The 15,724-nt window shown below is 42.6% G+C and overlaps 11 pseudogenes; all 11 read right to left on the bottom strand.

Moving 5' to 3' along the window:
• Positions 1–363: 363 nt before the first annotated feature.
• On the bottom strand, positions 364–482 carry LOC137116818 (5S ribosomal RNA; annotated as a pseudogene).
• Positions 483–1,350: 868 nt separating this feature from the next.
• On the bottom strand, positions 1,351–1,469 carry LOC137116989 (5S ribosomal RNA; annotated as a pseudogene).
• Positions 1,470–2,665: 1,196 nt separating this feature from the next.
• Positions 2,666–2,784, bottom strand: LOC137116804 (5S ribosomal RNA; annotated as a pseudogene).
• An 867-nt stretch (positions 2,785–3,651) lies between these two features.
• LOC137116891 (5S ribosomal RNA) lies at positions 3,652–3,770 on the bottom strand (annotated as a pseudogene).
• Positions 3,771–4,637: 867 nt separating this feature from the next.
• On the bottom strand, positions 4,638–4,756 carry LOC137117018 (5S ribosomal RNA; annotated as a pseudogene).
• An 856-nt stretch (positions 4,757–5,612) lies between these two features.
• LOC137116885 (5S ribosomal RNA) lies at positions 5,613–5,731 on the bottom strand (annotated as a pseudogene).
• Positions 5,732–5,982: 251 nt separating this feature from the next.
• On the bottom strand, positions 5,983–6,101 carry LOC137116803 (5S ribosomal RNA; annotated as a pseudogene).
• An 857-nt stretch (positions 6,102–6,958) lies between these two features.
• Positions 6,959–7,077, bottom strand: LOC137116802 (5S ribosomal RNA; annotated as a pseudogene).
• An 867-nt stretch (positions 7,078–7,944) lies between these two features.
• On the bottom strand, positions 7,945–8,063 carry LOC137116982 (5S ribosomal RNA; annotated as a pseudogene).
• Positions 8,064–8,930: 867 nt separating this feature from the next.
• On the bottom strand, positions 8,931–9,049 carry LOC137116801 (5S ribosomal RNA; annotated as a pseudogene).
• Positions 9,050–9,917: 868 nt separating this feature from the next.
• Positions 9,918–10,036, bottom strand: LOC137116988 (5S ribosomal RNA; annotated as a pseudogene).
• Positions 10,037–15,724: the final 5,688 nt, after the last annotated feature.

Below are 15,724 nucleotides of genomic sequence, written 5' to 3'. Positions count from 1 at the left end.
AAATGCTAAATAAGGTTTGGAAACCAAGAACAGCAAACAGGTGCTGATGCCAGAAAGAGCCTCGCTAGCTGTTGGGAACCGTACTTTTAAAACTCCAGGAAGTGTAGGATGGACCAATCAGCTTCCTGTACTTCCCCCAAATCCGGCCAATCAGGCAGGGCACCTATAAGAACAAGAAAATAAAAACAACACATATGGCCAGGACCGTAACATGGTCTACTAGTAATGAAGCACGATGGTTGGCAAACCAATAAAGTAGCAAAACAGCAATGAAAGAACAAAATTTGATGAAAATATAGAACAATTTCTATGAATAAATAGGCAGTAACACCAGCTTGTGCTGCCCGTAAACCCAAGCAAAAAAGCTTACAGCACCTGGTATTCCCAGGCGGTCTTCCTACCAAGTACTAACCAGGCCCGGCCCTATTTGGCTGCCGAGATCGGACGAGATCGGGCGCTTAAAGAGCGGTGTGGCCGTAAGCTGCATTTGACATCATCAACAGCTCTTAAAAACGCTGGAGAAGCAGAATGCATGACACTTGCTAAGAAGAAGATAAATGTGGCAAAGTACAAAGTACTATAACTGTACTGGTCTGTTACGCCCCTGTCTAGGGGCTCAGGGTGCAACATACAAAGATAAATTAGCATGTTCCCTCTCCGATCCCCAAACCAAAATCCAGGATCGAGATGTTCCAACAGAATGATATTTATTTTAAACGAAAGAAAGTGTCAAACAAAACATGACACTACAACTCAGGGCGAACCAAGGCCAACATAATAAACAAAATAAGCCATTTCCCACAGAAAGCGCTAGCTAGCCTGATAGAAATAAACAAACCAAAAGACAGTCGCTAACCCTAACTCCCTAATGTGAAAACAAGAGAAAACAATCAAAAGAAAATGGCAGTCCACCCCTACAGATTTAATACTATTTACAAAATATACAATTTATAAACAAAACCACGGCACAAAACCTAACAATTCAAAAATGCTAAATAAGGTTTGGTAAACCAAGAACAGCAAACAGGTGCTGATGCCAGAAAGAGCCTCGCTAGCTGTTGGGAACTGTACTTTTAAAACTCCAGGAAGTGTAGGATGGACCAATCAGCTTCCTGTACTGCCCCCCAATCCGGCCAATCAGGCAGGGCACCTATAAGAACAACAAAATAAAAACAACACATATGGCCAGGACCGTAACATGGTCTACTAGTAATGAAGCACGATGGTTGACAAACCAATAAAGTAGCAAAACCGCAATGAAAGAACAAAATTTGATGAAAATATAGAACAATTTCTATGAATAAATAGGCAGTAACACCAGCTTGTGCTGCCCGTAAACTCAAGCAAAAAAGCTTACAGCACCTGGTATTCCCAGGCGGTCTTCCTACCAAGTACTAACAAGGCCCGGCCCTATTTGGCTGCCGAGATCGGACGAGATCGGGCGCTTCGAGAGCAGTGTGGCCGTAAGCTGCATTTGATATCATCAACAGCTCCTAAAAACGCTGGAGAAGCAGAATGCATGACACTCGCTAAGAAGAAGATAAATGTGGCAAAGTACTAAAACGGTACCGGTCTAGTAGTAAAGAAGCACGATGGTTGACAAACCAATAAAGCAGCAAAACAGCAATGAAAGAACAAAATTTGATGAAAATATAGAACAATTTCTATGAATAAATAGGCAGTAACACCAGCTTGTGCTGCCCGTAAACCCAAGCAAAAAAGCTTACAGCACCTTTTATTCCCAGGCAGTCTTCCTACCAAGTACTAACCAGGCCCGGCTCTATTTGGCTGCCGAGATCGGGCGCTTAGAGAGCGGTGTGGCCGTAAGCTGCATAAAAACGTTGGAGAAGCAGAATGCATGAAACTTGCTAAGAAGAAGATAAATGTGGCAAAGTACAAAGTACTATAACTGTACTGGTCTGTTACGCCCCTGTCCAGGGGGTCAGGGTGCAACATACAAAGATAAATTAGCATGTTCCCTCTCCGATCCCCAAACCAAAATCCAGGATCGAGATGTTCCAACAGAATGATATTTATTTTAAACGAAAGAAAGTGTCAAACAAAACATGACACTACAACTCAGGGCGAACCAAGGCCAACATAATAAACAAAATAAGCCATTTCCCACAAAAAGTGCTAGCTAGCCTGATAGAAATAAACAAACCAAAAGACAGTCGCTAACCCTAACTCCCTAATGTGAAAACAGTCCAAAGAAAATGGCAGTTCACCCCTACAGATTTAATACTATTTACAAAATATACAATTTATAAACAAAACCACGGCACAAAACCTAACAATTCAAAAATGCTGAATAAGGTTTAGAAACCAAGAACAGCAAACAGGTGCTGATGCCAGAAAGAGCCTCGCTAGCTGTTGGGAACCGTACTTTTAAAACTCCAGTAAGTGTAGGATGGACCAATCAGCTTCCTGTACTGCCCCCCAATCCGGCCAATCAGGCAGGGCACCTATAAGAACAAGAAAATAAAAACAACACATATGGCCAGGACCGTAACATGGTCTACTAGTAATGAAGCACGATGGTTGGCAAACCAATAAAGTAGCAAAACAGCAATGAAAGAACAAAATTTGATGAAAATATAGAACAATTTCTATGAATAAATAGGCAGTAACACCAGCTTGTGCTGCCCGTAAACCCAAGCAAAAAAGCTTACAGCACCTGGTATTCCCAGGCGGTCTTCCTACCAAGTACTAACCAGGCCCGGCTCTATTTGGCTGCCGAGATCGGACGAGATCGGGCGCTTAGAGAGCGGTGTGGCCGTAAGCTGCATTTGACATCATCAACAGCTCTTAAAAACGCTGGAGAAGCAGAATGCATGACACTTGCTAAGAAGAAGATAAATGTGGCAAAGTACAAAGTACTATAACTGTACTGGTCTGTTACGCCCCTTTCTAGGGGGTCAGGGTGAAACATACAAAGATAAATTTGCATGTTCCCTCTCCGATCCTCAAACCAAAATCCAGGATTGAGATGTTCCAACAGAATGATATTTATTTTAAACGAAAGAAAGTGTCAAACAAAACATGACACTACAACTCAGGGCGAACCAAGGCCAACATAATAAACAAAATAAGCCATTTCCCACAGAAAGCGCTAGCTAGCCTGATAGAAATAAACAAACCAAAAGACAGTCGCTAACCCTAACTCCCTAATGTGAAAACAAGAGAAAACAATCAAAAGAAAATGGCAGTCCACCCCTACAGATTTAATACTATTTACAAAATATACAATTTATAAACAAAACCACGGCACAAAACCTAACAATTCAAAAATGCTAAATAAGATTTGGAAACCAAGAACAGCAAACAGGTGCTGATGCCAGAAAGAGCCTCGCTAGCTGTTGGGAACCGTACTTTTAAAACTCCAGGAAGTGTAGGATGGACCAATCAGCTTCCTGTACTGCCCCCAAATCCGGCCAATCAGGCAGGGCACCTATAAGAACAAGAAAATAAAAACAACACATATGGCCAGGACCGTAACATGGTCTACTAGTAATGAAGCACGATGGTTGGCAAACCAATAAAGTAGCAAAACAGCAATGAAAGAACAAAATTTGATGAAAATATAGGACAATTTCTATGAATAAATAGGCAGTAACACCAGCTTGTGCTGCCCGTAAACCCAAGCAAAAAAGCTTACAGCACCTGGTATTCCCAGGCGGTCTTCCTACCAAGTACTAACCAGGCCCGGCTCTATTTGGCTGCCGAGATCGGACGAGATCGGGCGCTCAGAGAGCGGTGTGGCCGTAAGCTGCATTTGACATCATCAACAGCTCTTAAAAACGCTGGAGAAGCAGAATGCATGACACTTGCTAAGAAGAAGATAAATGTGGCAAAGTACAAAGTACTATAACTGTACTGGTCTGTTACGCCCCTGTCTAGGGGCTCAGGGTGCAACATACAAAGATAAATTAGCATGTTCCCTCTCCGATCCCCAAACCAAAATCCAGGATCGAGATGTTCGAACAGAATGATATTTATTTTAAACGAAAGAAAGTGTCAAACAAAACATGACACTACAACTCAGGGCGAACCAAGGCCAACATAATAAACAAAATAAGCCATTTCCCACAGAAAGCGCTAGCTAGCCTGATAGAAATAAACAAACCAAAAGACAGTCGCTAACCCTAACTCCCTAATGTGAAAACAAGAGAAAACAATCAAAAGAAAATGGCAGTCCACCCCTACAGATTTAATACTATTTACAAAATATACAATTTATAAACAAAACCACGGCACAAAACCTAACAATTCAAAAATGCTAAATAAGATTTGGAAACCAAGAACAGCAAACAGGTGCTGATGCCAGAAAGAGCCTCGCTAGCTGTTGGGAACCGTACTTTTAAAACTCCAGGAAGTGTAGGATGGACCAATCAGCTTCCTGTACTGCCCCCAAATCCGGCCAATCAGGCAGGGCACCTATAAGAACAAGAAAATAAAAACAACACATATGGCCAGGACCGTAACATGGTCTACTAGTAATGAAGCACGATGGTTGGCAAACCAATAAAGCAGCAAAACAGCAATGAAAGAACAAAATTTGATGAAAATATAGAACAATTTCTATGAATAAATAGGCAGTAACACCAGCTTGTGCTGTCCGTATACCCAAGCAAAAAAGTTTACAGCACCTGGTATTCCCAGGCGGTCTTCTTACCAAGTACTAACCAGGCCCGGCTCTATTTGGCTGCCGAGATCTGACGAGATCGGACGCTTAGAGAGCGGTGTGGCTGTAAGCTGCATTTGACATCATCAACAGCTCTTAAAAACGCTGGAGAATCAGAATGCATGACACTTGCTAAGAAGAAGATAAATGTGGCAAAGTACAAAGTACTATAACTGTACTGGTCTGTTACGCCCCTGTCTAGGGGGTCAGGGTGCAACATACAAAGATAAATTAGCATGTTCCCTCTCTGATCCCCAAACCAAAATCCAGGATCGAGATGTTCCAACGGAATGATATTTATTTTAAACGAAAGAAAGTGTCAAACAAAACATGACACTACAACTCAGGGCGAACCAAGGCCAACATAATAAACAAAATTTGCCATTTCCCACAGAAAGTGCTAGCTAGCCCGATAGAAATAAACAAACCAAAAGACAGTCGCTAACCCTAACTCCCAAATGTGAAAACAATCCAAAGAAAATGGTAGTTCACCCCTACAGATCTAATACTATTTACAAAATATACAATTTATAAACAACACCACGGCACAAAACCTAACAATTCAAAAATGCTAAATAAGGTTTGGAAACCAAGAACAGCAAACAGGTGCTGCTGCCAGAAACAGCCTCGCTAGCTGTTGGGAACCGTACTTTTAAAACTCCAGGAAGTGTAGGATGGACCAATCAGCTTCCTGTACTTCCCCCAATCCGGCCAATCAGGCAGGGCACCTATAAGAACAACAAAATAAAAACAACACATATGGCCAGGACCGTAACATGGTCTACTAGTAATGAAGCACAATGGTTGACAAACCAATAAAGTAGCAAAACCGCAATGAAAGAACAAAATTTGATGAAAATATAGAACAATTTCTATGAATAAATTGGCAGTAACACCAGCTTGTGCTGCCCGTAAACCCAAGCAAAAAAGCTTACAGCACCTGGTATTCCCAGACGGTCTTCCTACCAAGTACTAACCAGGCCCGGCTCTATTTGGCTGCCGAGATCGGACGAGATCGGGCGCTTAGAGAGCGGTGTGGCCGTAAGCTGCATTTGATATCATCAACAGCTCCTAAAAACGCTGGAGAAGCAGAATGCATGACACTCGCTAAGAAGAAGATAAATGTGGCAAAGTACTAAAACGGTACCGGTCTAGTAGTAAAGAAGCACGATGGTTGACAAACCAATAAAGCAGCAAAACAGCAATGAAAGAACAAAATTTGATGAAAATATAGAACAATTTCTATGAATAAATAGGCAGTAACACCAGCTTGTGCTGCCCGTAAACCCAAGCAAAAAAGCTTACAGCACCTGGTATTCCCAGGCGGTCTTCCTACCAAGTACTAACCAGGCCCGGCTCTATTTGGCTGCCGAGATCGGACGAGATCGGGCGCTTAGAGAGCGGTGTGGCCGTAAGCTGCATTTGACATCATCAACAGCTCTTAAAAACGCTGGAGAAGCAGAATGCATGACACTTGCTAAGAAGAAAATAAATGTGGCAAAGTACAAAGTACTATAACTGTACTGGTCTGTTACGCCCCTGTCTAGGGGGTCAGGGTGCAACATACAAAGATAAATTAGCATGTTCCCTCTCTGATCCCCAAACCAAAATCCAGGATCGAGATGTTCCAACGGAATGATATTTATTTTAAACGAAAGAAAGTGTCAAACAAAACATGACACTACAACTCAGGGCGAACCAAGGCCAACATAATAAACAAAATTTGCCATTTCCCACAGAAAGTGCTAGCTAGCCCGATAGAAATAAACAAACAAAAAGACAGTCGCTAACCCTAACTCCCAAATGTGAAAACAGTCCAAAGAAAATGGTAGTTCACCCCTACAGATCTAATACTATTTACAAAATATACAATTTATAAACAAAACCACGGCACAAAACCTAACAATTCAAAAATGCTAAATAAGGTTTGGAAACCAAGAACAGCAAACAGGTGCTGCTGCCAGAAAGAGCCTTGCTAGCTGTTGGGAACCGTACTTTTAAAACTCCAGGAAGTGTAGGATGGACCAATCAGCTTCCTGTACTGCCCCCCAATCCGGCCAATCAGGCAGGGCACCTATAAGAACAACAAAATAAAAACAACACATATGGCCAGGACCGTAACATGGTCTACTAGTAATGAAGGACGATGGTTGACAAACCAATAAAGTAGCAAAACAGCAATGAAAGAACAAAATTTGATGAAAATATAGAACAATTTCTATGAATAAATAGGCAGTAACACCAGCTTGTGCTGCCCGTAAACCCAAGCAAAGAAGCTTACAGCACCTGGTATTCCCAGGCGGTCTTCCTACCAAGTACTAACCAGGCCCGGCTCTATTTGGCTGCCGAGATCGGACGAGATCGGGCGCTTAGAGAGCGGTGTGGCCGTAAGCTGCATTTGACATCATCAACAGCTCTTAAAAACGCTGGAGAAGCAGAATGCATGACACTTGCTAAGAAGAAGATAAATGTGGCAAAGTACAAAGTACTATAACTGTACTGGTCTGTTACGCCCCTGTCTAGGGGTTCAGGGTGCAACATACAAAGATAAATTAGCATGTTCCCTCTCTGATCCCCAAACCAAAATCCAGGATCGAGATGTTCCAACAGAATGATATTTATTTTAAACGAAAGAAAGTGTCAAACAAAACATGACACTACAACTCAGGGCGAACCAAGGCCAACATAATAAACAAAATAAGCCATTTCCCACAGAAAGTGCTAGCTAGCCTGATAGAAATAAACAAACAAAAAGACAGTCGCTAACCCTAACTCCCTAATGTGAAAACAAGAGAAAACAATCAAAAGAAAATGGCAGTTCACCCCTACAGATCTAATACTATTTACAAAATATACAATTTATAAACAAAACCACGGCACAAAACCTAACAATTCAAAAATGCTAAATAAGGTTTGGAAACCAAGAACAGCAAACAGGTGCTGCTGCCAGAAAGAGCCTTGCTAGCTGTTGGGAACCGTACTTTTAAAACTCCAGGAAGTGTAGGATGGACCAATCAGCTTCCTGTACTGCCTCCCAATCCGGCCAATCAGGCAGGGCACCTATAAGAACAAGAAAATAAAAACAACACATATGGCCAGGACCGTAACATGGTCTACTAGTAATGAAGCACGATGGTTGGCAAACCAATAAAGTAGCAAAACAGCAATGAAAGAACAAAATTTGATGAAAATATAGAACAATTTCTATGAATAAATAGGCAGTAACACCAGCTTGTGCTGCCCGTAAACCCAAGCAAAAAAGCTTACAGCACCTGGTATTCCCAGGCGGTCTTCCTACCAAGTACTAACCAGGCCCGGCCCTATTTGGCTGCCAAGATCGGACGAGATCGGGCGCTCAGAGAGCGGTGTGGCTGTAAGCTGCATTTGACATCATCAACAGCTCTTAAAAACGCTGGAGAAGCAGAATGCATGACACTTGCTAAGAAGAAGATAAATGTGGCAAAGTACAAAGTACTATAACTGTACTGGTCTGTTACGCCCCTGTCTAGGGGCTCAGGGTGCAACATACAAAGATAAATTAGCATGTTCCCTCTCCGATCCCCAAACCAAAATCCAGGATCGAGATGTTCCAACAGAATGATATTTATTTTAAACGAAAGAAAGTGTCAAACAAAACATGACACTACAACTCAGGGCGAACCAAGGCCAACATAATAAACAAAATAAGCCATTTCCCACAGAAAGTGCTAGCTAGCCTGATAGAAATAAACAAACCAAAAGACAGTCGCTAACCCTAACTCCCTATTGTGAAAACAAGAGAAAACAATCAAAAGAAAATGGCAATTCACCCCTACAGATCTAATACTATTTACAAAATATACAATTTATAAACAAAACCACGGCACAAAACCTAACAATTCAAAAATGCTAAATAAGGTTTGGAAACCAAGAACAGCAAATAGGTGCTGCTGCCAGAAAGAGCCTCGCTAGCTGTTGGGAACCGTACTTTTAAAACTCCAGGAAGTGTAGGATGGACCAATCAGCTTCCTGTACTGCCCCCCAATCCGGCCAATCAGGCAGGGCACCTATAAGAACAATAAAATAAAAACAACACATATAGCCAGGACCGTAACATGGTCTACTAGTAATGAAGCACGATGGTTGACAAACCAATAAAGTTGCAAAACAGCAATGAAAGAACAAAATTTGATGAAAATATACAACAATTTCTATGAATAAATAGGCAGTAACACCAGCTTGTGCTGCCCGTAAACCCAAGCAAAAAAGCTTACAGCACCTGGTATTCCCAGGCGGTCTTCCTACCAAGTACTAACCAGGCCCGGCTCTATTTGGCTGCCGAGATCGGACGAGATCGGGCGCTTAGAGAGCGGTGTGGCCGTAAGCTGCATTTGACATCATCAACAGCTCTTAAAAACGCTGGAGAAGCAGAATGCATGACACTTGCTAAGAAGAAGATAAATGTGGCAAAGTACAAAGTACTATAACTGTACTGGTCTGTTACGCCCCTGTCTAGGGGGTCAGGGTGCAACATACAAAGATAAATTAGCATGTTCCCTCTCTGATCCCCAAACCAAAATCCAGGATCGAGATGTTCCAACAGAATGATATTTATTTTAAACGAAAGAAAGTGTCAAACAAAACATGACACTACAACTCAGGGCGAACCAAGGCCAACATAATAAACAAAATAAGCCATTTCCCGCAGAAAGTGCTAGCTAGCCTGATAGAAATAAACAAACCAAAAGACAGTCGCTAACCCTAACTCCCTAATGTGAAAACAAGAGAAAACAATCAAAAGAAAATGGCTGTTCACCCCTACAGATTTAATACTATTTACAAAAATATACAATTTATAAACAAAACCACGGCACAAAACCTAACAATTCAAAAATGCTAAATAAGGTTTGGAAACCAAGAACAGCAAACAGGTGCTGCTGCCAGAAAGAGCCTCGCTAGCTGTTGGGAACTGTACTTTTAAAACTCCAGGAAGTGTAGGATGGACCAATCAGCTTCCTGTACTGCCCCTCAATCCGGCCAATCAGGCAGGGCACCTATAAGAACAACAAAATAAAAACAACACATATGGCCAGGACCGTAACATGGTCTACTAGTAATGAAGCACGATGGTTGACAAACCAATAATGTAGCAAAACAGCAATGAAAGAACAAAATTTGATGAAAATATAGAACAATTTCTATGAATAAATAGGCAGTAACACCAGCTTGTGCTGCCCGTAAACCCAAGCAAAAAAGCTTACAGCACCTGGTATTCCCAGGCGGTCTTCCTACCAAGTACTAACAAGGCCCGGCCCTATTTGGCTGCCGAGATCGGACGAGATCGGGCGCTTCGAGAGCAGTGTGGCCGTAAGCTGCATTTGATATCATCAACAGCTCCTAAAAACGCTGGAGAAGCAGAATGCATGACATTCGCTAAGAAGAAGATACATGTGGCAAAGTACTAAAACGGTACCGGTCTAGTAGTAAAGAAGCACGATGGTTGACAAACCAATAAAGCAGCAAAACAGCAATGAAAGAACAAAATTTGATGAAAATATAGAACAATTTCTATGAATAAATAGGCAGTAACACCAGCTTGTGCTGCCCGTAAACCCAAGCAAAAAAGCTTACAGCACCTGGTATTCCCAGGCGGTCTTCCTACCAAGTACTAACCAGGCCCGGCTCTATTTGGCTGCCGAGATCGGACGAGATCGGGCGCTTATTTTTTTTTTTTTTTTTTTTTTTATCTTTTTATTATCAAAAATACACTTTACAAAATAAAAATTAACTATATACAGAGAAACATAAAGAAAAAGAGTAAATTCATTCGTCTTTTTAACAGTAAATCAAACAAATTAAAGCAAAGCAAGCCTCTTCCCCTTTTTTCCACATATTTGTATGCACATATATACATGTATACATACATATATATACATACACACATATATATACATATATACATACACCTACATACACACATACATTCTTAAATATATACGCCCATATACTACAAGGTTAAATAAATTCACCCAAAATCGAAGTGCAATCTACCCTCCCCATCCAGCTCACATAAATCATTCCTTGCCCCCCACCTAGCTATAAACTCATCCTCATCCACTGAAAACAGAATTCTCATGTAATGTGTCACCATATTTTGAAAAAAACCCACCCTGTTTGTCCTTTTCCCCCCATACAAAGCATAATTTCTACCAACATACAACACATGACGTGCTACACTCAATAAAAAATTGATTAAACCAACATTACATCTTTTATCACCTTTTTGTTTCCCAAAGCACCACACCCAGTCCCATGCTTCCCCTTCTAACTTAGGCAGTTTACACTTATTGATTAACAACGTTTTAACCCAGTCCCTGAAATCCCGTGTGACTGTACAGTATAGCATAAAGTGGTTAAAATCTTCATCTTCCACCCTACAGACCGGACAGGTTCTCGCATACGTGCTTTTACTTATCTGGTGAAGGACGACAGAAACCAGCACCCTTCTGTGACGCAGCAGGAAGTTTGAGTTTGCTATTGCAGGGGGAAGCCACTTACTGTGTATATTTGACCAAATTTCAGAGACGGGACGGGTAAGAAAGAGATGAGACCATGCAGTGTTTGCTGTAGGTTCTTGGAATATTTTGTTAATTAAAACCCTATACCAAAATTTTGATTGTAAATCTTGCAGTTTTCTGTTTTTGACGTCACAGGTCAGAGCAAAATCCAGCTCGTCGTCCTCCACCCGATCCTCATCCACTTCCGACAACCACTCTTTCCACTCTTGCGGCATTCGCTCTAATAAATCATCACAAAATCGAACAACTCTAGCCTTTTTTATATTAAACCCTTTCATCCTAATTTTACTAAATACCGCAAGAGGGCTAGGAGCCCCTGTCTGGTCTAAAACATCTTTAATCTGATGTAGCGCCTCAGTCAAGATGCCCCGACCGGCCTTACATCCCTCTCGGCCGCTGAGGCAGGGGTTCCCAAAGATGGGCTGGTTTAACACACTTTGTTTTGATGTAATTACACACTCCAACTGGGGCAGGATTTCCACCCATGCCTCAGCCGCCTCCTGGAAGAGTGGACATGTTCCCACAATAGGCCGGCCGAGTGTGACGCTACATAGATTGTAAAAGCCGCACATACCTCTTTTCAGTACATCATCATACAAATAATCCTCCCATATGTTTTTAGTTTTCTGGCTCAGCATTTTCTTAAACAGTTTTATTCTTAATGACTTCAATTTTGCTTTTAAATTACACAGTTTGAGTCCCCCCTTTTTGTACGGCCCGACCAGTGTCTTATGTGCAATTTTCATTGCTCTCCCCTTCCATAGAAAATCCTCAATAGCGCTGCTCAGGCGTACCAGTACATCACTCGGCAGGTGACAAACCTGCATGGTGTAGACAAGTCTCGGCACAATTACTGCATTTATTACAGTGATTTTCCCTTTTAAACCTAATCCCCTCATTCTCCACAGTGCGAGCCTTGATCTACACCCCGCAACCTGCTCTTCCCAGGATCTACGACTGCTGTCTTCTGGTTGTGAGCCCAAATATACACCAAGTACTTTAACCTCAGGCCCGCCCCTTTTAAAATGCTGGCCTTCCTCCCCAAGAACAGTACCAGGCCCCAGGATCAAACTCGATTTGTCCTTATTTACCCGTGCTCCCGCAGCTTGCTCATATGCATCTAGATGTTGCAAAACCCTTCGCAAACTATCCCCATCCCTGACCATGATGTTAATATCATCTGCATATTGTGCTATTTTGAAATCAGTTCCTCTGGGCGACGTGATCCCAATTATTTGAGAGTCAGATATAATTGACTGTGCTAGAGGTTCTGCCACTATTGCATAGAGCATAGCTGATAGGGGGCACCCCTGTCTCACTGATCTTTCTAAGGGGACGGGATCTGTCACGAAGCCATTGCACTTCACGACACTAGTAGCTCGGCTGTACAGTAACTTCATCCACCCTCGAAAAGTTGGGCCGAACCCAAAAACCCCCAGACACTCGAAGAGAAAATCGTGACTCACTCTGTCAAATGCCTTCTCTAGATCTACATTAAGGTATATACCTCCTGTAGCCATTAAATTCTCCAATGAGAATTTTGTTGACAAAATGCAGTCAGCGATATCCCTCCCCGGAATGCTGTAAGTCTGGGTAGGCCCAACTATCGAGCCAATCACTCCCTTAAGCCTGAACCCTAGCACCTTAGCGAGGATCTTATAGTCAGTATTGAGCAGACTAATTGGCCTATAATTTGCCAGGTCATCTCTGGCGCCTTTGTTTTTATAAACTAGAGTGATCACACCCCTTAAAAAAGACTCCGCGCACCTGTTCTCCTCCTGCATGGCAGAGTATAGCCTGCAGAGGACGGGGGCCAGTATGTTGCTGAAATGTTGGTAAAACTCAGCTGAGAGACCATCCACACCCGGGCTTTTAGATGTATTAAGGCTTCCAATCGCTGCTCTCACTTCTTCAATCTGAATGTCACCATCACACAGAGCCGCTTCCTCGTGACTGAGGGAGCAGCCAATTTTTCCTAATACTGTGCCCATTTGTGCTTTTTTAATATGTTGTTTGCTAAACAAATTAGCGTAGTATTCTTGTATTGCTTGTAAAATATCCACTATATCAGTATGTGTGTTTCCATCAAGGTCTTTTATTTCTGGTATGTATGTTTTTGCCTGTTTCCTTTTTTCCAAACCTAGAAAAAAAGCAGTACAGCGCTCCCCTTTCAACATGTGTTGTGCTTTACTGCGGATCATTGCGCCTCTGCATTTTCTCTCATCTAACCGTCTCAGCTGCTCCCTCAATCCAAGATAGACATCCAAGGGACGGTCACACTCAGCCTCAATAAGCTCAAGCTCCTCTTTTAGATGATGTCTCAGCTCAGCCTCCTCTGTCTTTTCCCTCAGCCTCTTCTCTCTGCTCAGAGCGATACAACGCTTTTTAATTTTAAATTTGGTGCGCTCCCACCACTCAATGATATCCACGACATAATCACTCTCATCACATAGAGCAGAGAGAAAAGACTTCATTTTATCTTTAAAAACTTGATCTTCAAGGAGGGAAGTGTTAAAACACCACAGGCCCCCATTCCTTTGCATACCACCCTCCCCTAGAGTCACCTTTAAACAGGCATGATCACTCCAGGAACAAAAACAATATTTACACTCATTTAATTCTTGCACCAAACTCGACGCCAACAAACACAGGTCAATCCTGGATTGCTTTAGCCTGCCCAATACCACTTGCCTGCGCGAATACGCCCGGGTGCCGGGGTTCAGCACTCTCCACGCATCTATCAAATCACACTCATCCATCCATACAAAAACAGCCGATCTACTAATGTCTTGTTTAAATTTATTATTAACTCCTACGTCCGCCTTAGTCAGAGCAACATTCCAATCTCCTATCACTACCGAGCGATCATCTGTCCACCTTTTGCAGCGCTCAAAGAAACCTCTCCTTTCAGGTTCACTGTTCGGACCGTACAAATTCAGAATTCTATATTTTTTATTATAATGTATTATATCAATAACAATTAGTCTACCCTGTCCATCCTTAAAAATCTCCACAATACTCTCACACACACCCGGCTTTACAAAAATTGCCACTCCAGCAGTTTTGTTTGAGGAGAGGGAGTAAAAGAGCTCCCCTCTCCAAAAAGATTTTATAGTGTCTATTTTGTCCATGGACCACCTACATTCCTGGACACACAAGATGTCGCATGCCATTTCTCCACAGAGTTGCTCTATTTTCCCAATATTTGTTAACCCGTTTAAATTTTGCGATTGAAGCAGCATTATCAAGTAAACACCGATTAAAAAGGTCATTTCCTAAGCTGTTTTTTCCCTTTGCCTCTATTCCCTCCCTCACTCCTCCCTGATTTCTCTTGCTGTGGACGTTTTCTAACCTGCTTTATCTGCTGAACATCCATCTCCGAATCTGACTCTATACTGTCAGCCTGGGGAGCCAGCAGGGCAGCATCCGAGTCTTCCTCTCTAGGGGCGGGTGGTATTCCATTATGAGAGGGGACCTTCTGTGAAGCGAGCCAAGATGGGCTCAGCCAACCCCCTTCAGGGTGACCCGCCCTATCCCCGCTCCACTCTGCCAGCACTTGATCCATACTAGATCCCAACACATCCTCTCTTTCACTCCCATGTTCCTCCCGCACAGGCAGGTCACCGCCCTGCGTCTCCAACACCACCTCATCCTCCTGTTCACTCTCGCTGCCCATATTCAGCTCTGGCTCCTCTACAGGTCTAACCTCACTCCTGTCATCCTCGGAGATGGATTCCCTGCTACCCTCCCCATTCCCTTCATCTATATTTTTACATTGACATTCCTCTGTGGAGCTATGACATTCCATACATCTGTGCATCCTGGCATCACACTCACGTGCATAATGTCCCTGTTTATTACATTTAAAACAGGTGAAATCCGGACAGTCCCTCACGATGTGTCCCGGCTGTAAGCACATCCGACAAACTTTCACTTGATTATTGTGAATTACTCTAAAATACTCCGGACCATTAGCTGTCATGAATTTCGCTGAGTAGGGCAGTGACTGCACAGTTTCATTAAACTTTACCTTCATATATCTTGTACCGTCCGCCACATCAGTCCCGGGCCACATCCTCCTTTTAATAGGCGAGATCGCTCTCACTCCCCACACGTCCAGTTTTTCCATAATTTCCTCGTCCGTTATATACGCCGGCAAATTCAAAAAAGACACCACCAGTTCATCAATTGCTAATGTTTTTACCATTACCACCGCTTTACCAACTTTAAATCCATCCAGTAGCCTTTTCTTTCCAGCTTCACTTTTTACCGTCACCTCATATTTATTCGATCCGGTCTCACGCAGCGCAACTATGCCTCCACACACATCACGTATTGCTCGTAACAGTTCCATCGTTTTCACCTTCTCTTCACCAACCACCTCTGCCAATACAGTCAAATCTTTTTCGTACCTTTTTTCTCTCATTGTCTCCCGTCTTCCGCTCATCTCCGTCTGCATCCTCGCCCGTTCCTCCTGATGTTT

Source organism: Channa argus, unplaced genomic scaffold (genome assembly GCF_033026475.1).
Source record: "Channa argus isolate prfri unplaced genomic scaffold, Channa argus male v1.0 Contig032, whole genome shotgun sequence".
NCBI lineage: Eukaryota > Metazoa > Chordata > Actinopteri > Anabantiformes > Channidae > Channa > Channa argus.
Note: the sequence above shows the minus strand (reverse complement) of the source record. Positions and strands in the feature narration are given on the sequence as shown.